At 39.0% G+C, this 22,268-nt stretch overlaps 1 long non-coding RNA gene across 1 annotated transcript in view; it reads left to right on the top strand.

The window, feature by feature from the left end:
• Nucleotides 1-2,054: 2,054 nt before the first annotated feature.
• Nucleotides 2,055-22,268, top strand: part of LOC131962897 (uncharacterized) — a 68,603-nt gene continuing 48,389 nt past the window's right edge. The window contains exons 1-2 of the long non-coding RNA XR_009389976.1: nucleotides 2,055-2,485; nucleotides 4,196-4,299. This is a non-coding gene — a long non-coding RNA (uncharacterized LOC131962897). The remainder of the gene's footprint in view (nucleotides 2,486-4,195; nucleotides 4,300-22,268) is intronic.

Genomic DNA, 22,268 nt, shown 5'->3' with positions numbered 1-22,268 from the left:
GTTTAGGTTAAAATAACTACTATTGCGTGTCGTAGAAAGTGATTTTTTTATGAATGCAACTTCACATAACAGTGTTAACTAAGTTCTTGTGTTAGTTTTCCCTATCCATCTACCCCGGCCTCCTCTCTTTGCAGACTTATTGACTTTTGACTTTATACTCTTCTGCCGTCTTCCTCTTTTGCTCCTGTCATAATTACTGCGGCCACTAGAGGTCGTCTATCTGGTGAAAAAACTGCTTCACGATTATATGACTTAGATAGGAAATATAGTGTGTTACCTTTTGTAGATAAAACTTCAGAAAAACAGCTTCTGCTTTTATCTACTGTAATGTTTCTTTCAGTACAAAAACACATTAATATGTAATTTGATTATTCCTGCTTTTTTACAACATTTTTACATCACATTTACTTTAGAGGTGCTCTGAGGTGGATTTTGTTACCTTTAGGCCAGATCTAAGTTAGATGTTTCCTGTTGTGTCCAGTCTTTATGCTAGGCTAAGCTAACTGTCTGCTTGCTGTAGCCTCATATTCACAGACAGACATGAGAGTGGTATCAATCTTCTCATCTAATGCTAAGAAAGAAAGCAAAACACTGAAGCCATCCTGAAATAACAACAGACTCCTCAGCTCCCATGCAGTAGACACGTCTGTGTTGTCCTGTAAGCTTTAAATGCACATGTGATAAGCTGATTTTTGACATCCCACGTTGTCGGGGAGAAAAGGTGCTCACAGCATTTAGCCATACAAGAAAAAAGACAATTAGGTCATAGAATATGCACACATCTTGCATGCTCTCTGGTCTCCCGCAATTTGGGCTAAAAAAAGTAAAGGTCAGCCACGTTAGTCAGATTGCGCTCGACAAATTCTAAAAAGGCTCGCTGGTCACGCCGAATGTATTCCCTGCAACATAATTAGCCCCCTCAATTCCCTGTCGTGCCAGGCTACCGGGTGTCTCAAAAGCCCCACCTCTTCCCCCAAAATGCCTTTCACCTCTGCTTGCTCTGCAGTGATGCCCCCCCTCCTCTTCTCTTCCCCTTCCCTTCCTCTCTCCCCTCTCACCGCTCTATCACACATTGTTGCTACCCTAAACTTGCTGCAGATGCGGTCGGCTGATGCATAAATTAGTCATCAACATTAGCATTAGCCGGCGCGTGGCACCCGGTGCCAACTGCTCTCCGAACGGCCATAAAAGGTCATGTTTTGATGACTGAATGCCACACAGGCACCTTGGCTCCCCGGAGGAGGGTTCCCCAGGTGCACGTGAAAGGTTAAAAATTACCTACCCGCCGCCGCCTGTCTCTGGCGAAGGAAATAATTAGGGGGTTTTTAGGGAGCGGCAGAATGCCTCGCTGTCAGATGACAGAGCGTTACCTAATGGTCGTATCTGGGGAAGAGTCAACCGGCCTGTCATTCTCTTGACAGGACAAATGAGCATAATGGTGGCAGGGAAATGGGCGCCTGTTCCCCCTTTTTTCAGCCAGGGAGGTGGGGGGGAGGAAGAGGGGGGGTAAAATGGCAGCGCCTGAGCAGAATAACACAAGGACGTTAACCTTTTACATAAATCTGTTAACACGTGTATGAGTGCTGTTTAAAAGTGCGGCTTGATGCTCTCCTCCTCCAAGGTGGGCTGAGCCTGTCTGACTTTTCTCCTGCTATTTTCTGCTTGACACAGTTAAAATGTATTTTCATGTTATTGCTGCACCGAACTAGACCTCTGTCATGTTAACTTACATCTGTTCTGGAGCTGCAGAAAGAGCGTAGAATTGCTCCATTTAAGCAAGAAAAAAAAGCAATTCAAAGTAGAATTAGATTATGATGAAATCTTCTCTAGAGTCAGTAAAGAAAAATACACATTTTCAGAGTTATTATGCCTCAGATTACTTCCTAAATAATTCATCATTTTTCTTTACAAGGATGGCTTTCCAATCCAACATTTCCTGTAGATATTTCATATTAAAAGCCTTGCAGTAAGGACAAATGATTATGGCTTTTAGCTTGAAGCAGAGAAAATTTAGTAAAATTGGAAGTTAGAGCAACAACAACAACAACAACTGTGAAGTTGTAAATGTAGCAGGTTTGTCTTTGCATTTAATTTGCCAGAGAAGATTAATTGGTAGAGTTTGTGTACCCTCCTAAGCAGAGGGGGGCAGTAGTGCGTCTCAAATGTTCAAAATGAATAGTAGAAGAAGAAAAAAGAGGAAGTGGTGGGATCATGCCAGAAAAATGCACAGGTGTATAAACTGGTGTAATCAAAGAAGTTTGAATGAACACATGACACATAATCTAGGTAAGAAACACTTTTCCATCTTCCATTTCTCTTCAAACATTTTCTTGCATCTAAAGTTAAAAACACACAATAACAAAACAGTTAAAGCAGATTGAGATGTGTTAACTCACCTGTAAACACACCTTGGTTTCTCTCAGTAGATTAGATGGTGAAACCTGAGCAAAACACAAACAAATAAAGAAACAAGCTTCAGGCAAAGGTAAGAAGTGTTTTTTTCCCCTGCTGTTTGTGTTTCTATATGTTCATAAAAACCTGCAGTGACAATATAAAAGATCCCTTAATGCTTTTACCCTGAGGTAGAAAAGTGCAATGTATCTGTGTAATTTATACTCCCTCATGAGAGGGTTGGTAATGTTTAAATATTTGGCAACTGTGTTCATTTGACAGGCTTTAAATTAATGCTGCAACAAAATTATACTTTAACTCTATGGAGTCTTGCGCCATTTTTGGATCCTTTTCACCCTGCCTGTATACACCACTTAAAAATGTTTAAATGTAATGTTGGTATATTTTCTTTCAGCACAACCTCTCCTACATGACCTACTAATACTTGATTTTTTTTGTGTGTGTCTTTTTTGGTCATTTTGTGTCTTTTGTGTGTCTTTTTTTAGTCATTTTGTGTCTACTTTTGGTCATTTTGTGTCTTTTGTGTCTTTTGTTGTCTTTTTTTAGTCATTTTGTGTCTACTTTTGGTCATTTTGTGTCTTTTTTAGTCCAACATAAAATGTGATTTTGAATCTTTTTTTTTTACTTTCAAAACATATCAACATATCATGCTCAATAAAGAATTTTAAATGTTGCAATTGTGAACAAAGGTTGCAAATATAACATATAAGAGGGTTACATCCAGTTCTATATTTTATACAAAATATATTTGACCTTGTCTCCAGTTTTACTTGGCATATCATCAAATTGAAACTTTTTTTTGGTGACTCCAGATGGTTAAGGAGATAATGTAAACAACAGCATTGGATATCAATTTGTTTTTCACATAAGATAAGATGGTATTAACTTCACTGACGCCATATAAAACTATTTATAAAACAGATCAATGTTAATAGCTGCTCAATGAAAATCTTTCTTCATCAGAGGTTTGGATAGTGACTCAGCTCAACCCTAGAAAAAAGTGAAACTTTTAAAAAAAAAAGTAGTTACTATATACAAGATAAAATCCAGGCAATTTATATATTAAATAAATAAACCACATACAGTATATTAGAGGTGTGAATCATCAGAGGCCCCACGATACGATTTTATCCCGATACTTGAGTCACAATACGATAATATTGCGATTTTAAGCATTTTGCGATATGGTGAGTATTGTGATACAATATATTGTGATTTTACTGTTTAACTTTAAATTCAATCAAGAATTGTTTTCTCAAATAGGAGAAAATTATCAGTCTATTCATCTCATTTCAGTCTTTTTATTTCTCCACAATGAGAGTCAATATACTGATGGCTGCCGGAACTTTAAATATCAATGTTGGCAGCCATAAATTCATATAATATTGCCACGCAAAATATCACCATACTATGCTGTATCTATTTTTTAAAGTTTTCTATATATCGGGTAGTTCTATTAACTGAGTGGTAGTTTATGAACCATAAGTCCTGTGTACAAGGTTCTACAATGAGATGGTGTTGGCTGTTATTGACTATAAAATCAAGGACACATAAGAGAATATTAAGATTCAGACTGTCTGTATACATCCACACATATAGCATCAGTTCAAAGTGAAATGCATGAATCCTGATGTGTTAGAGGCTTAAATCCCTGAGAGGCAAGGCACTAACACCAAACATAGGCACAAATACTTCACTGGGACCACTTCTATTAAAATGCATACAGTACTTTGATGTATTTATGTAGTTTTTTAAAGTCTGTCAACCTCTGTGTTTCCCTCAGAGGTTGATCACTGCTGTCTGCAGCTGCATCACATCACTTGACCAGATATTAGTCTGCTGTGACGTCGAAGCTTCCCAAAGTTTCACCACTCAGATGCTGTTTGGGTGAGTGACGTCACGTTGGATGTTTATTTAACTCTGCTGCACAACTTTCTCCTGGTTCTCCGTCACTGTTAAAGTACTTGTATATGAGCTTTAAAGGGGTTAGAGTGTCTGTAGATAAAATGTATTTATTTTAAAGTTTATTTCTGGTGGCGACTAGTGAGGATAGCAACGTTTAAACAACTTGCAACTTCATGCATTCCAATTTCAGACGATAAATAACAATAATATTTGCTTATTTTATACTGACCTACAAAGCACTGCAGTAACTACATTTTTGGTTGAAATTGAGTTATAACCAAAAATGAACTCCTTGATGTCTATTTTATCTTGTGACAAAGTTTTAGATCTCAATTGCTTTATTTCAAAGAAATACTGATTCAAAAAATTAAATACACTTATCACAAAATCAATTTGAACTTGTTTATTCACTGAAAACAAAATATAGAAGCTGAAAGAAGACAACATCATTGTAGTTACTGCATTTTTTTTGCATGACTATTACTACCATTACTACCTTTTACAGCAATGCAAACCCAGAATGCATTAAGAACATTTTTGGGGTCAAAGGTCAAATAAATCGTCATGATTTTTGAGCATAAAAATTACATTATTAATACATGTAGAAATAAATGCAATATTACTGACCCATTTGCCTGGCCAGTGAAAAAAAACAAAAAAACTTTAAAGCAGTTTTCTCAGTTTTACCCTTTTTATATTTATGTTATATATGCTATTTGTTATACTACCCTTGTTTATACTAATCCTTATTTCTTTTGTCTACTTGCTACTGTAATGGTGCAATGTTCCCCATCATGGGACTAATAAAGGTTTATCTTAAAGAGTCGTGCTGTTGAGGTATTTTCGAAAATGAGCTGACTGCAGCTGATTACATTTGTCTGTTGCTCAGCGCTACGTCATGCCTTGTTGCTCTGATTGGTTCTAGGCTACGACACAATATTGTCATTATCTAAGTAATATCTTAATGCTAGACATTATTACGTTAGGGATTCCAAAGATGGCACACCATTAATGACATTAAATCCTATAATTATAATAACTCCTTACACCTTTATCTGAGAATGTAAGTCATAAATACAGCAGCTCAACTTCCAAACCTGCAGTACTCTGAATTAACCAGCAGGAAACTCACTCTTCTGCCCTAAAATCTGTGTACAAAACAAGATGATTTCTGTGTTAAATCAGGGTTTACTAAATAGATTAATTTCTGATTAAGCTTTAATTTGAAATAAGGCTCATTTTAAGGTGTAGCTGAGAGCTGAGGTGGATCCTGGATTAGGCTCAGCCTGCCGTGCTCCGTCTCATCTAAACTGATCTCCTGTCAGCTCCTCACACCTCTGCTCAGCCTCAGAGGTTCACAGAGGCTCTGAGGTGCAGTTTAACTCTCTGCTGCAGTGCAGTTTAATTCTTCCTGTGCCACCTCCTGCATGTTAACAGAGGGGTTATTAACATAACAAACTTAAATGCCCTATATAAATAATATGTTCGCAGAAATGCAAACCGGCTCAGCTGACACTGTTTAGGCAGCGCCTCCAACATCTGTTTATGAGCACTTTGCCTAATGATATCATCCGATATCATTAACTGTGGCAGTGCGCGCCGCAGCAGCAGGTGCAGCTGTTTATGCCCCCCCAACACCTCCCCAACACACACACACACACTTGAAGAGAAAAGACTTTCACAGTCTCCTCCAACACCAGCACCAACCCTTCCCTCCCTTCCACCCCACGAATCGCCAAACCGCTCATTAGGACAATTTTCCTCAACAAAAAAGCGGCCCCTATGATTTCAATCTGTATATCACCTGTAATTGTAGTTTTTAGCGAGTGCCTGATTCCATACATTTAGCGGGAGTAAACTGCGACTGCGGGTGCGAGCACTGAAAGCACGCCTCTCGCTGCGGCCGCCAGCTGCAGAGGCTGTTTTTAGATGGCAGCCGCTTTCCGTAGGGAGGCTCTCATAGGCCTACGTGTGTGTGTGTGTTTGTGACTGTGTTTTCCTGGGGGAGGTGGAGGCGGAGCTTGGCTGGGCCCCTGCTTTGTTTCCTGACTTGATTTGCTCTGTTTAGATGCTGGAAATTATAGAAAATTATTGAAATTATTATTTCTGGCAGCAACAATGAGGCTGCTTCCCCTTTCTGACCGGAAGGTCACACTCAGGGTCTTCACAGGTTCTCTGCAGCCTGATCTGATCGTACGCTGCTGTAATTAGTCAGATGGTGGATTCGAATGTTGTGCGACACACAGCTATCTGTTGCATTAGCATTAAACTCCAGGCGAATACAGTATTTATGGATCCAAAACAAACAATGCATGTGGCAAAATGTTAACTGGCAACAGAAAAAGCAGTTAGGTGCTCAATTAAAATTCAGTTTTTTATAAGGATGCTAGGGCTGGGCGATATGGACCAAAAGTCATATCCCGATATATTTAGGTTAAATATTGACATACGATATATATCCCGGTATTTTTATTCGCATTTTATCGTATTTTTATATAAGAGAGAGTGAATGTTCAGTAAAAGTCAAAGCCAAATATGACATGTCACAAGTAGTTTTATTGAAATGCTTATTTAAGTGAACATAAATACTGTATAACAGGAGTACCTTATTTTAAAATCAAAGCTCCATAAAGTGCACATTTAAATAAAAAACAAAAATTTAAATAAAGAAAGCCTATGAAATAAAATATCCCAATCTTTTTCTGAAATACATATGTTTATTTGAAAAAAGAATAACGAACATTACAAAAGAACTAAATATGGCAAACCCTAGTAAGGACAGCAAAGAAAAAAAATTGAAGTATATTGATATATGCCGCATGGTCTAATTCCATATCACATTTAAAAAATATATTGATATATTTTCTTTACATCGATATATTGCCCAGCCTAAAGGATACACCGTCTACTTTTTTAAAGTTCCTACCCGATTCAGATACATGAATTGAATATCTGCCAATATCGATATTGATTGGTGAAACAAGAGCTCTCTTTACACTCTCTCTCTTTGTTTTAACAAACTAAATCAAATCAAGTGCACAGCAATATTTATTCAAATAAGTAGATATGTATTCATGACTTCTTAAGTAGTAGGGACTTCAAAGAGTTCTAGTGCAAATTGACTCCTCATTCATGAGATTTTTCAAAGTGAGCAAGAACTGTGCAGAGAAATAGGTTAAAAAATGAGTTAAAAACAAGACTGTACGTGGCTGCACCTACACTCAACGATACGTCAAAACAAATTAGTTTAATGCTAAAGTTATGTTAATGTTACGGTGCACCAGTGCCGTAAGCTTCATCTTTGTTACTCTGTTGAGAAAATGTTGCAGAAAATGGCATTTCCACTCTGCAATAGCAAGGAGGCTAACCTGAGCCCATTTATACCCTTTTATTATGAGTAAAATGTGCCCAGAATGAATCACTCCAAATTCTTCCAAAGACCAAATAGAGTTCTCAAAAGAAGTTTTTGCACCTTACATTAATAATCATCTCAGCATCACATCCACTAATGTTGGAAAAAGAAAATGTGAGAAGTTAAATCCAGACATGCAGGAGAGTTTATTTTTGATGCTGTATGTATAGATCATGGGATGAAATAGCACCGTTTCTACTGTGTTGAGATTTAATTTCAAAAGTGAGATTCTGCATTTAAGGGTCAAAGGTTTGTGTAATCCTTTAATAGATTCCAAACTAATGGTACTGATTTATGTTATACTTTGTGATGTAATTGTTCAGTTACTCTTTGATACTTTAGAACTGTAAATATCACTGCTGCGTTTCTTCATCTGCAAATGTGAGATTCCTCGCTCTGACAGTTCAACCCAAAGACGAGCATGTTGGCACCCAGAGGAGGAGTTTTATTTGCAGGCAAAGACCCCGACACTGAACCCGCTCTGAGCTCTGAGGGCCAGCAGGGAATAAACACCGACCACACACACACACACACACACACACATAATGATGCCATTCACAAGCTCATATCTGCACTTGTAAATGCCGTAGTAGCCGTTTACATGCACACACACAAAGTGAAAACACACATACGACAGATCAAATATATCCGAACGTGAGAAAACACACATGTACACAACAAACACACACACGCCTCCTCCTTCCAGCTGTTCTCTAAATGTTGATTACACAAGACACCGGGGGGAGCCTCCTCCTCCTCCTCCTCCTCCTCTTCCCTCCGTCCTGCTCAATCCGGTAGCCGGGCGATTCCCCCACAAGGAGGCTGAGCGGGACCGGCTGACCCGAGGTGCTCAGTGACCCGGGGTTGGGGGTCCAGAGAGGGCCGTGGCCCCGGGGCCTCTTGGCTGGGCTCTACTTCCCCCTTTCCTTCCCTCAGCTCTATGAGCCGCACATCTCAGAACGGGAGACATGGGCAGAGACAGCAACGGCCCGGGGACAACTGGCCGAGGAGCAAAAAATAAAAAATTTAAATCATAAAACTCCTCCACTGTCGAGATGCTCGGGTAACTTTGTGTCAAGTGAAACGGAGACGGGGAATTAGAGTGAGATGATTTTTATCCGACGTGAACATTTTCAGGCTTTGGAGGCTCTTATCCAGCAGGAAAATAAGATTAGAGTGCATCAGGCAACATGTTTGAAGAAAATACTTTTTATCAGTCCAGATCACCAAGTGGAGATTCACTTTTTGGCAGTACTTGAAGCTGCAACAAGAGTGTTTAGATTCACTTTAAAATCTTTTTTATTAAAAAAGTAAAATCAAAAGGTGGGTTTTGATTGGTCCAGGGCCAATGTGACATGTCTGTTCTATCACTGGCTATATCTACGTGTGATTTAAGACAAAACTCGGAGGAATCTAATAAGAAAAGTGCAATCTAATCTTATCTACAGGTGCATCTCAATACATTAGAATATGATGGAAAAGTCAATTTCCAGTAGTTCAAGTCAAATAGTCACAACCAAGTACTGAGTCATATAGATGGACATACTTTTCAGAGGCCAACATTTCCATATTAAACATACTTTTTAAAATTGGTGTTTTGTAATATTACATTTTTTTGAGACACTGAATTTTAGGTCTTCATTAAATGTAAGCCATAATCATAATTAGTAGAAATTAAATAAATTAAGACATAAAATGTTTCATTCTGTGTGTAATGGATCTATATAATGGTATAAAAGTGTTATGCCACTTTTTTTAATTGAATTACTGACATAAATAAACTTTTCAATGATATTCAAATTTATTGAGATGCACCTGTATAGTCCATTATATTTCCATTATGATCAGTGGTCCCTAACCAACATTTTTGTGCCATTACACAGACAAACTTTATGGAAGTGTATGCTTTATTCAGGATATTTAAACCACTTCATCAGACAGCGGCTGTGGTAACTCTACATTCTATACTCTTCGCAAAACCACCAGACTCCATTGACAAAAAACGTTATTTTATCTCACGGTAGATGGGAGTTGCTGGTTTACCACTGCCTCACTCGGTTAGTTTTTGTCTTGTTCTGTGACAACTGTCTGAGAACTAAGCCTTTAAAACACTAAAGTCACACAATGACATGACGACAAACTGAACGGATGATGCAGCAGAATGCCAGAAACTGCTTTGTTCTGCAAGGCAAAATTACTGTTTTTTCATTGGCTTAAGTTCCCACCATGTAAACTTAATTATGGCTGTCTGACGGCTATGTTAAGTGGTGAAAATATTCAAAATTTAGCCTATATTTAAACTGATACTGATTTTTTTTTCACTGTACACAATTGCATTAGAAATAGAGCGTAAAATAAAAAATTGAATATCACAGTAGTAGATGCTTTTAATTACCGTAAATCAAGGAATAGTACAAAACTTTAAACAGTTTTTTCATGTAAATTAAAGGAGAAATACCACCATAACCTTAAAATAAAGGGACTTTTCAGTCAAAATTACAGTTTTTGATAATATGTACATATAAATTTACAGTAGAAAACCCTCTCACTGTATTTTTTTACTGTGAAGTTCTGGCAACCACAGCTGCTGGTATTTTATCGTAAATGAAAGAGATTTTTTTTTTTTTTTTTTACAGTGGAAGTAATACATTGCCTTTGGAAGTACCTAGTACAACCATACCTCAAGAAATCCCTTTAGCAGCAATTTAAAAGATAGGTGAAAAAAGTGGAAGTGAGAGGATTTTGATGCAGCAAAGATAACGACCGTGGCACCTGGCGATGCCGTCACTGAACTGTGACGTTCGGTTGTTTAGTTTCTTCTGCCCACTCCTGAGTTTAAACACTTCCTCCTCTCTGTATATAAAGTTGTGCAGTGAACATCTTGGCACAAGGGCATGAAGGAGCTTAATTTTCACTTCACAAATTTCCTAATGGGGAAACTAAAGAGATCTCTGTGCTTTAGCACCCTTAGGCACGAGACAGCGGAGCTAACGCTCAACTTAATGATCGACCGAGTACTGTTGTCAGAGTGCAAGGAGAAAAAAAAGGAAAAAAGGAAGACATCGGCATGCAGAGAGGAGCTACTCATGGATTCATCCCTAATTCTGCAGGGAATCTGCAGCATTGTTTTTGAAGCTTACTTGTGCTCTTTTTTAAGTAAATTATTGTAGTGAAAGTGAGTTTCAGAGTGCATAAAAGTGGACTTACTTCATTTGATGAATCCATTAAAATAGAAGGAGACATTGCTGAAAAAAGATTTAAAAAAGCAGTTACTGATAGAAAACCATCTCATGGCAACAAAAAGTGAGTATATTAAGAAGCACAAGTCCATTTAATTTATAGATGGTATGACGGAAGTGAACAAAACAGACCCTTTGGTTTATTGACTACCATGTTGGAGGCTCGAGTTTGCCATTTTGGCTTGGCTTTTTTTCAGCCAGAAAATATGATAACACATGTAATAAGCCTGCCTGGGCTCTGTACCATTTGTATTGAAAATACTATGTAACCGACTCATTCTAGTACTAGAAAAACAGGCCTTGAAAATGTACCTACTGGAAAAAGTGAACAGCTTACTCCTTTTCTTCCAACCGAATGCTAAACAAGATTTTTTAGGCAACCAACATTTTTGCAACTTGCATGACAATGCACCAAATCAAGTTCATGGCTATTGAAATGTACACCAATCAAGTTGGTAGAAACTTGACAATCACAATGTACCCCCATCCTAAATCATACCATGCTTTATCTTTATCTTCTATTATTTTTAATCTAAACGGGACTAAAATGTGTTGAAGAAGACTTAAAAGTATAGATTGAGGCAAGAACATTTTTACTGAGTCAAGTGGAAAGTTGGGTCATTTTGTCATAGACTTCTATACAATCTGACTTCTTTTTGAAACCAGTGGAGTCGCCCCCTGCTGGCCATTTGAAAGAATGCTGTTTCAAGGCACTTTAAGGCACGTTTAAGGATTTACTTTGCAGCCTGATCTAATCCATTAAAAAACTAGACAAAAGTTTTCAGAAATTGGCCATTAAATTTAAATGAAACCCTTCTGCTTTATGCAAACGCTCTGCATCTCAATATATGTATTTAACATATTGTTTCGTTCATTATATGGCAGAATCATGGCAACATGACATTTATGTCTTTGCAGATTGTCATCTTGTCGATCACGGTGCAGAGAGGCAGACCAGATGTTCAACTCCAGTCTGTCAGCTTTCACTCTGTGTGATGTACAAAGGTGCAGGACAGACATTTGTGTTCAGTTATGTGAAAAACTGGTGTCCAAAGTGTCATGGAGTGTAGTCAAACATACATACAAACTAATTCTGACATGATTGTGTTTCTGTTGGAGCCTCGTGAGGCATCCGAGATGCAGAATTGCTTTTCTTCCTCACTTTCTCACACTGCATGAGCTAGAACAAAAAACACTGGCTGGTTGGTATTCAAGCCTTGATGCCACAACCATACCGCCGACTGAACGTTTTCCTTTAATTTGGGTATATACAAATATCCTGTTACTTGTTTAACACAAATTCGGCAAATGTCAGCTTAAAAACAAGGCTGATTTAGGAGATTACACAACTCTTGAAAGGCCAAAAAGAGAAAAAGCAGCAGGAGATATTCACATTTTTCCAAAAAACAACCAGAGTAAGCAGTCAAACAGCATTTTGCTCTTGATTCCTTTGTGGTACACGTAAAAAAAATGTTAAAAGTTGTTTTGAGTGGACAGAATTTGCATTTACATTCATTCAGCATTCAGTTCCTGCATCAGCTGTCTCTTATCCTGAACTTCCTGCTGGTTAATGTATGCTCACTGTGCGTTTGCACGACCTGTCTGAAGTGATTTCTGACGGCCTTGTTTAATTAGCCGCATGTGTGTGTACTTTTATACATATTCATCGGCCGCAGATTTCAGCCCGATTGATGTTGTAATTGATTCAGAAGGTTTTATAATTCCTGCAAAAGCAGACCAAGAATTTCAATGACTTTGCAATTTGAGGGAACAGGAGAGGAGGGGGGGGGGGGGGGGGGGGGGGGGGGCAGCGGGTGAGGAGATCTGAGGCTGCTGCGTCTCCACCTGAGGACGGTGTGATCGTTTTACAGAGGAAAAGACAGCCAGAGAGGAATGTCAGCTGCTTTGTTGTGCCTCTTTCTCAAGTAAATTACACATTTAGGATTTATTAAGACAAGAAACAATTTTCAAATAGTGAATCCGTGAAGCCTCCATGGAGATGTGCTCATTACTCTGTAGCCCCGGGCCATGTTCACCGCCTCGAATGCATCCTTTTTTTCCCCTTTTCCTCTTCCCCTCTGTCTGTGTTTTTCGGCGCTGCGTTGCCATGCCTGATGCCGTAATGTCACAGCAGTTTGTTCAAAGCTGCGACGATGATTTGGGCTCCCAGCAGGTGCCGCCCCGATGTCTGTTCAATTATTAAAGTGAGGGCCACATGGATGCATTACAGCCGCCGCACCCATTAGATAAAAAGACGACGGCTTTTGACATGGCGCATATTTCCTCTCTGCCTCACAAAGACGCCGCTGCTGCAGCCCTTTCTTGTTGCTTCTTTTTGTTTTATTCATCACCGTTGTCATGATTTTTTTTCTTCTTTTAGTATGCATGGAAATATTAAAGAGCCATTTGTTCCCTTTCAGTGTTGTGGGCACAAGAGCTATCGTGATCTTTTTGATTCCCTCTCGTCAAACTGAGGTCATGTATGCTCCTTGTAGCTCCCTCTACTCTTTTTAACTTCCCAGCAGCCCCCCCGTCGCCCCAATCTAACCATGAAAACGGCCGTCGCGTTGATAAATAAATCATGTGGTGGACACAAAGTTAAACCTCGACACAATCACTTCCAGCAGCCGCCTTCCTTCTCTTTCTCCTCTTCCTCAAGCGCTCAGAAGTTCATACTTTGTTCAGGCGCTGATTGGTCATTACAGCGTCATCAAAGTCCGTGGCGGTTGTTGGCATCGGACCCTTTTGTGGCAACATCAGCTCAACACTAAAAGATGTAACCGATGAATTATTTATCTGTTATTTCTTCTCTCCTCATTCAAAAAATCCCCTTCAACTTTCTTTTTTTTTTTTTTTGTCAAAGTCTGAGTGGCAGCAGAAAATGAAATGCAGGGTCAGATCCACACGAGAAGATCTGTTTTTTTAAGCGGAAGGGTTTAAGTGGAAACCTATGCGTATTAAAGCAGCGTGTTTTCAGAGGAAGGTGAACAGGGAACAGATTCTGTATTGTTGTCTTTGTTTTATTAGCACATGGCGTTGCCATGTGTGTGTAAATGAAAACTGTATGTTTTTGTATGAAAAAAATGACTCAAGTGTGAGAAAGATAGTGCTGGAGTGAGTGTATTAGTTTGTAAATTTGTGTCTCCTGGGGTACATATATGCACGTTTGTGTGCTATTAGATCGTATTCCAGGAGCTGATGGACTGACACAAAGTGATAGGATTGTAAATTAACAAATGGGAAATTCATTTTTACCGAGCTGTAAAAATCTCCAAGTTGCTGTTGTGCCGTAGTGTTCGTGCAACAAGACATTTATCAGGATTCAAATCTGTTCTCCATCTAAAGTATTCACATAGATGCCACTAAAAAAAACCAAGTAAATATGCCAGGTCCTGATCAAAACCAAAACCTGATCCATTGTTCTACTTTGGCTCAAGTCATATCTGGCCACCAAATGTGAGTTTTGAGACTGTATTCCCCCAAAAAACAACCGCAGGGTTTGTTTATACATGCAGCTAATTGCGACCAATTTTGATGTATATTATGGCCTCTAGTTGCTTTGGTAATTATGACAGGAGCAAGGAAGTCAGGTGAAAAAGTATAATCGACAAAGGAGAATGCCGTTTGTGTCCTTTTTCAAACCAAAACAATAACTACATATATTTAACATATAGTGCATTCAGAAAGTATTCAGATCCCTTCACTTTTGGCTTTGTCAGTATGGTGTATTGAATGCTGCAACATAACAAAATGTGAAAAAAAGTGAATAGCTCTGAATGCACTGTAACTATTCATCGCTGACATTAAAACGTGTCTCATGGTCATATTGTATTTACATATTTTTTTACTTGATACATTTACAATTGGTAATAATATGTGTCATCAGTGTACACATTATGGTCCGTATGATAATCAAGCATTCTTCTATCCCGTCTACTCCCAAGTGATATAACAAACATACTTATTTTAACCCAAACCACAATCTTTTTCCAAAGAAACCAAACACAACCAACACTGTCTCAATGTTTAAAGTGTAACAGTTTACAGTATGATTAGGTAACACGAATAGCCTTTTCAATCAAGGCAAGTCTTAAACCATGAAGCACTAACTACATCAGGGGTTGAGGACGGGATTATTGTGACCAACTAAGACGTGCACCTTTTTATTTGATTTGTTTAACTGCAATGTGATTGATACGGGCTTGCCTTAGATATCGGGCTAGCGTTAGTGAGTTAGCGTTAGCAAGTAAGGGTTATCTTAAAACAAAGTCTAACATTAACGTCCTCCATTCAGTGCTAATAACACCGTAATCGCCGGCCATATCGATCCAGGCGAGGAGAAAAAATGTGTTGTACATGTTGTTTGGAACCCAATGTAGGCTCCCAAAGCTATGGAGCAACATTTGTAAAGAGACAATGTAGTCCGCAATTGTTATTATAGTCGTGAAGAGCAGAGACGTATACAGTGACATAATGACTTGGCTCTCTAGCCTGTGGAAAAGTATACAGGTTCTGAGACGGTTTGCAAGTTGAACCAACTGCAAACCAGCAAAAGAACTAGGTTCACATTGGTCAAAAAGGAGTAAAAGGTAGCAGAGCTTCGCTTAACATAAAGACTTGACATCATTCTATCATATTATATGTGGTTAAATCTTTAAAATAAATCGTCAAAAACATTTTTTTGCCAAAAATATGTATATATAATATATATGTTTTTGATAACTGATGTCTGAGCCATTCTTCCTCTTCTGTTCGCTGGTCACTATTTAGCAACTTGAGATGCAAGTTTGGAGTTGAGAGATGTCTGGATTGTTTGTCTGAATATGAGTGCAGGTTTTTTTTTATTTTAATTTGTAATTAATTTAACTCGCTAAGCTACTAAAAAAAAGCTAAATTGGTGGAGATAATAGCCAATGGGTTCTGAGGTTGAGTTTTCGACCAATGCATTCATGCTTTTCTCTCCTCACCTGTTTACCTGCATGCAACCAAAGCACACATGCGATTGGTCAATATTACTCAAACGACAAACATAGATTATTTTTCTACAGATTCTAAATCCATATGCAAATGCTTATTTATAGAGGTTGTGAACAGGTTTAGTCAAGTATAACATTTTGAAATGAACCCTTGTTCCAGCTGTGCTTACCTCTGCGCCATAAACTATACTCTTCCATTCAAATGCTGCATCAAATTCAAATGCATCATGTTTTTGATGTTATGTGAAATATCATTTAAACAGATTTATTTCAAATTCAAACAGAAGTCATTTTTTCCAAATATGCAAATGATTCTCTCCCAAGTGAAAGAAAAAAAAAGTATAGTAGAGTAGTATCAGGCCACACATGCATCTTCACTCCAACACCAACGCACCCCAACCTCTCTTCCTCTTCCTCCTCCTCCTCCTCCTCCTTGTTTGATTCTTTGCTGTGTGTTCTGTACATGCCAACAAATCCTAATTGCACCCCACACTCTTTTCTTCCCACCGATGCTGCACGATTCGTGCCACCAAATTCCTTGTGTGCTAATTAGGCACGCAACCACGGTGGATACACTCCTGACAGGTGCTGCTGGCCTGCCGGGGTCACACACACACATACACACACACACACACAAACACACGACGAGAGAGACAGAGAGAGAACGAGAGACGCTCGTGCTCACAGCATTAAAAATAAATGGAGAGAGGAGAATAACGAGAGAGGCAAGACGTGTTAATTTCTAGCTTCCATCTGTTATTACATAAGCACTGCCAACAACTACGCATCTCTGGAAGAACGGCGAAAAGAGAAAGAGAGGAGGAGAGGAAGACGGAGAGCTGCAAAAGCAGAACAGCCATAACTGAAGTCCTCCTGCATGGAAGAAGAATTCCTCAGGGAGGCCGGCGGAGTACAAATCAAATTGATCGAGCAAATGCAAACTTGAAGATTCGTTTGAAGGTTTCGCTTCCAAAACAGTTTGAACACATAACCTGGTGTTCCTTGCTCGAAATGTGGCAAAAAAAACAAAAATGTGTCATCTGAAATGTTTGCTGTTTCATAAGTTAAGGCCTCCAGAGAGTTGCAATTCTAAGAAATGTTTAAAAATGAGTTTTTAAATTTCTTTTGCAAGTTTGTAGTAAAAGAAAGAAACAAAGAAACCAACTGAGTCGTTTGTGGATTAGTACCGGCATGAATTTCCAAAATGATATAGATTTATAGAAAAAACTAAGCTGATCACAACAACAGAGCCATGTAGCATGATTTATCAGGTGAATTCACATTAATATGCTATGTCATTTTATACTGTACAGTAAATATGAAGCTTCAGCCAGCAGCTGGTTAGCTTAGCTTAGCATTAAAACTGGAATCCGGTACTGTCTCAAATTGCATTCTTCTGTTCTTACATATACTATTTTGATTGTGTAAATGTGTTCACACCAGCTCATATTTTTGGTGACTCATTTGTGTTCATTATCAACTCCAACCATTCTTTTTTTTTAAACATTTTTTTATTAAAATAGAAGATTTAGAAACGACTTTACATTGTTTCTGGTTTCTATTTCAAGCTGATCCTAGACTTACAAAATAAATCTGTATAAGACAGAAAAGAAAAGGGGTCAGTTTTAAAATGTACGTGTCTGCCCTTAAAATATGTTATTACCAAAATTATGATTTTGGTGGGTAAACTTGTAAGTCTGTCTGTCAGAATAAGTTATGAAGGTTTGCCAAACAGAAAATAATTTGTCGACACTGTTTTTGACCTCTTCAAGCTGAAGATAAAGCATTGCATCACTAATCCAGGAGAAGGAGAGTTTGACAGGCAGTGTGAGGTGTATATATCAATACAAATCACCTCAAACTTCAACCATTAATGTAGTTTATAACGAGCAACCACAGACACTTTCGGTTAACATGGTAATTCCATCTTACATTTTCATGTGGAAGTTGTACTTGCCAGATCTGAAAAACAATTCTGCCACAGCAGCGACAAATTTGAAACGACACAAAATATCAACTATTTCACATTGTATTTCAACATTTGTTTTGTTTTTTGCTTCAACTTGATGTGACTGTGAACTATAGTAATGTTAACCTGTGTGAACTGAACGTTGAGCTAGCTTTTGTGGAATGTGAACCTGCAGGAACACTGGTTCACACTGGCAAGTACGGCAAAATGCAGTGCACTACGAGTGTCTGGATGAGTGTAGAACGCTGGACACTTGTCTTGTAAAAGTAATATTAACTTCATTCAGTTTAAATACAGTGGAGGTACAGAAGAGATTATGGCGAGCTACAATCATGGTCAAATGTTGGCGCTAATTTTCCGTCCAGTTGCGTGTACCGTTAAGAAGAAGAAGTGGTTAAATGTCGCATTCATGATTTCTGGAAAGTGCAAAACAGACCATGCACTGTGTTCATAAGTATATAGTTTACACAATGTACTACTGTACAAAGTGTATTAATGAGAGTATCTGAATTGAGACGCTGCAGGGGAGACATGGCTAGCGTGGCGTTGACTAGTTGTAACAAACTCTGTCTGCCGGCACCTTGAAAGTAAATGGTACCAGCCAAGATTTACTACAGACTCTGGCCCTCATTTTAACATATGGAACTATATATTTCAGTGTCTGCAGAAAAAACCCTCCTAATTTTGACAAGTGTGATCTACTTCTGCTGTGAGTTAGTGATGTTTTCTTCCAGCTCAACATTTTCCCCCGGCTCTTTCCCGCTGAATGTGTCCTGTAAAAATAATCCAGTGACAGTGAAGACGTACCGTTTGTCATCTAACAAAAACACTTCCCCATCTGAGGAACAATGGGACGAGCTGAAAACAAAGAGGTCCGCCGAGTGACAAGCACCTCGAAGGGCCGCTCGGATCTCTGCTGCGTGTTTGGGTTCGGGATCTTTTTCCACCACCAAGGCGTTGAGGCCCGAGACGTGTTGATGTCCTGAGGTGGCGTTTGTTTCCTGTCAGCCGTGGTGAGCGAGGTGCAGCAGACAGGAACTCTGCCTTTGTTTTTCTGGATGGAAAGACATCAGGAGAGGCTGCAAATGTCTCACATGTTTGCAGGGACGGTGCAGATTCTTTCCCAGGGCGGAGGGACGGTACTGTCAAGACACTCGCTGCCAGAATACACACGAGTCGAACGTAGATCTTTGCAGCATTTCAACACTCCTACAGTGATATATTTTGGACTGGAGGGAAGCTAAACAGCACAAACGCCTGTAGCTGCTCTGTCTCTAACCAGCAGTGTGGGAACACATTATAATTGTTTGTTCAATTATTTTTCTTGGATGCCGCACCTGCACTTCACCAAGTGAACTCCTGAGACCGAATTGCAATTAAGCCCCACAGAGCAGCGCTGACGCCTGTTTAAACAGCGAGGAGGGAGTCAGATAAATACCTTTTTAGTGCTCAAGGTAACAAGCAAAGGGTGACAGTGAGAAGGCTCGCAGGGAGCAATTTCCTATTTATTTGTCTTCTGATTTGACCTCTCTCTTGACAAGGTTCCAGAGCTTATTACTGTGTCTGTCCTGCACTCTAATCGAGGCCCATTACAAATGTTCAGCAGGCTGGAAGTGCCAGATGTGGGCGAAGGATAAAGGAGGCAGCTCGTTGCGCTGACCGGTGTTGACGCCCTCTGAATTGTTTTGTGAGGTTCGAAATTTTACGGATAAGTAGCTCAGATGTTTGCAGGAATTGTAAATTGTGTTTTCTGTCCTCCACTGGCTGCTTTTAATGATAATTTTTCTGCAAAGCGAAGAGCAGAGGTGTGAAGCTGTTTCATGGGAGGAGAAAAAGTTTACACTCTGTTTCTGTTGGGAGAGTCCTGCAAAGCCTAAAGCACAAGAAGAGCTGGAGTATTTCATGTTAACTGTTACTGTGTAGCATTTATCACTTCCATTTATTAGAAAATAACTCCCCAACATTAGCTTGTTCCAGCTCCCCCAATGAGAGGATTAACTGCTTTTTTCTGTTTCATATTGTTGTAATTTAAAGAAACTTTTAGATTTTTTGTCAGAAAAAATATGGCTTTCAAAATCCAACTCAAAAGCATATTTTTCCTCTAACCTGTAAAAAACACCCAAGGAGAGCTGGTCCAGATGATTCTTAATGCTGAAACATTGTAGTGACGAACCACATTTCCCATCATACCGTGTGTTGGACCAAGTTGTTAATTAAGTTTTCTGTTTTACTGACAGCAGATGTAACAAATGTGCCTGTGGGATCATGTTTGTGTCTGTTCAGAGCATGCTGGTTTGGTAATCATCATCTTTATGCTGGTTTTTAGTTTAAAACATTAGTTATTTTTAGACACCAGGTAGCTTATTACTCTGTAATTTGCCAGTGAGTGCGCACCATGTGATGTTCTTGTCCTTAACTCTGGATAGGGGTGTAAAGCAAGAGGTCCCAGGACTGTGACCTGATGTACCCCCCTGTTGGTGTCCCTGATCAGGATTATTGTGAATTCCTCATGAGTGCCTTGAAAAAGCTGTCTATCTCCCTAATACAGGATTAGACCTACAGTCATGGAAAAATTATTAGACCACCCTTTGTCTTTAATTTCTTGTCTATTTTAATGCCTGGTACAACTAAAGGTACATTTGTTTTTTCCATAGTTTTGATAATAACCAAAATCATTATCAAGAAAACCATGGAAAATGTCTAGATATCAGCTCTTAAATGAAACTCTATATCAGCTATTTTTGTTATCATCACATTTGTCCAAACAAATGTACCTTTAGTTGTACCGGGCATTAAAATAGACAAGAAATTAAAGAAAAAGGGTGGTCTAATAATTTTTTCCATGACTGTACAATCATTACCTGAGCCTGCATCTTTCTGGTCATTATAAAAACCTCAAATTGTTTCTTAACAGAAATTAAAGTGTTTCCAGTATGTTGTATGATGTTTTTTTGAGCACATTTAGTTGTTGATCATATGAGGATATTTCGGTGAATCACAATTATTTGGCCCAGGGTAATCGTGATGGGAAATCTTTATATCAAGGTCTTGTATGGTCTTGAGAATCTGGGTCATGATTTCTGGAAAGAAACATTGCTGTTAAGGATTTCAAATGTGTTTTTTAAGTACTTTGAGCACAAACAAAGCGGCATCTTGTTCCGTTATATTTGACAGATATCTCAATGGTCAATTTCTCCAACACTCTTGTACTACAGAGGAAAAATCTGTCTCTTTGATTTTGGAGTGAATTGTCCCTTAAAAGACAGATTATTCTATTTTAAAAACAACTTCAGTTTATTCTGATCAGTTAAGTGTTCTGCATTACAAACAGTCCCTTTCTGTTTTATTTTGGCGATCGCTCACATCACAGCTAAACTCTTGCTGTTCAACTCTGTCACATTGATGTCTGTTGGTGTCTTTGGAAGTGACCATTTACATTCACAGCATATTTACAATTGGCAGTCAGCTCATTCTGCACATAGATGCCAGTCAGTGTGTTACAGCTTGCTCTGTCTTCAGTCACACAGCTATCATCCCAGCCATGCATACCTCCCTCTATGCTTTCCATGCTCACCGCCCTGCATGCATTATTCACAGCCAAATTAAAATACCGGGCCGAGAGTGAGAGTTGCATGTTAAGGCAGCTGAATCGGGGAGGTGCCGTCACAACAGCTGAAAGTGTCTGTCACAGAGTTATAACTTTTTTTTTTTCCCATAGTTCCCCGGCAGTGCAGCTGCCTAAATGAGAGGGATTAAGTTAACTCCCTGCTTAGAGGAAGAGCAGGCCCTGGATTAGGGCACTGGGCATGGACACAGAGAGCATTCAAGCAAGAGCCACAGCTTTTTAAAAAAGAGACGTGGGGGAGAGAGGAGGCAGCGGTGCACAGCCCTCGCAGGGACCCACGGCCGAGTTGCTTGAACAAATACATTGACAAGTGTAACGCCGCACCCGCAACATGGAAAAGTGTGTCAGAGCAGAGAGGGGGAACACTGGCGGACACGCCGACAATCACAAAGGCTTTTTTCTTCTTCTTCTTCTTCTTTCAGCCCGCACTCACTCTCCATCTCCTGTCATGACCTAAAACACTCTTCGGGACACACAACAACTATCTCCTCTCATCCACAGCTGGGCAACAGTAAATAGCAATATTGATAAGATTTGATAACAAAGGAGCAGTGGCTGTTTGATAATTAGTTTTGTAGCTACAGGTGCATCTCAATAACTTTGAATATCATAGAAAGTTTGTTTATGTCAGTAATTCAATTCAAAAAGTGGAAATAACACATGATATGTTTCATTCTGTGTGTAATGGATTTATGTCTTAATTTATTTAATCTATTCTAATAATGATTAT

This window comes from Centropristis striata, chromosome 24 (assembly GCF_030273125.1).
Source record: "Centropristis striata isolate RG_2023a ecotype Rhode Island chromosome 24, C.striata_1.0, whole genome shotgun sequence".
In the NCBI taxonomy this organism is placed as follows: domain Eukaryota; kingdom Metazoa; phylum Chordata; class Actinopteri; order Perciformes; family Serranidae; genus Centropristis; species Centropristis striata.
This window is presented reverse-complemented; position numbering and strand designations above follow the sequence as displayed.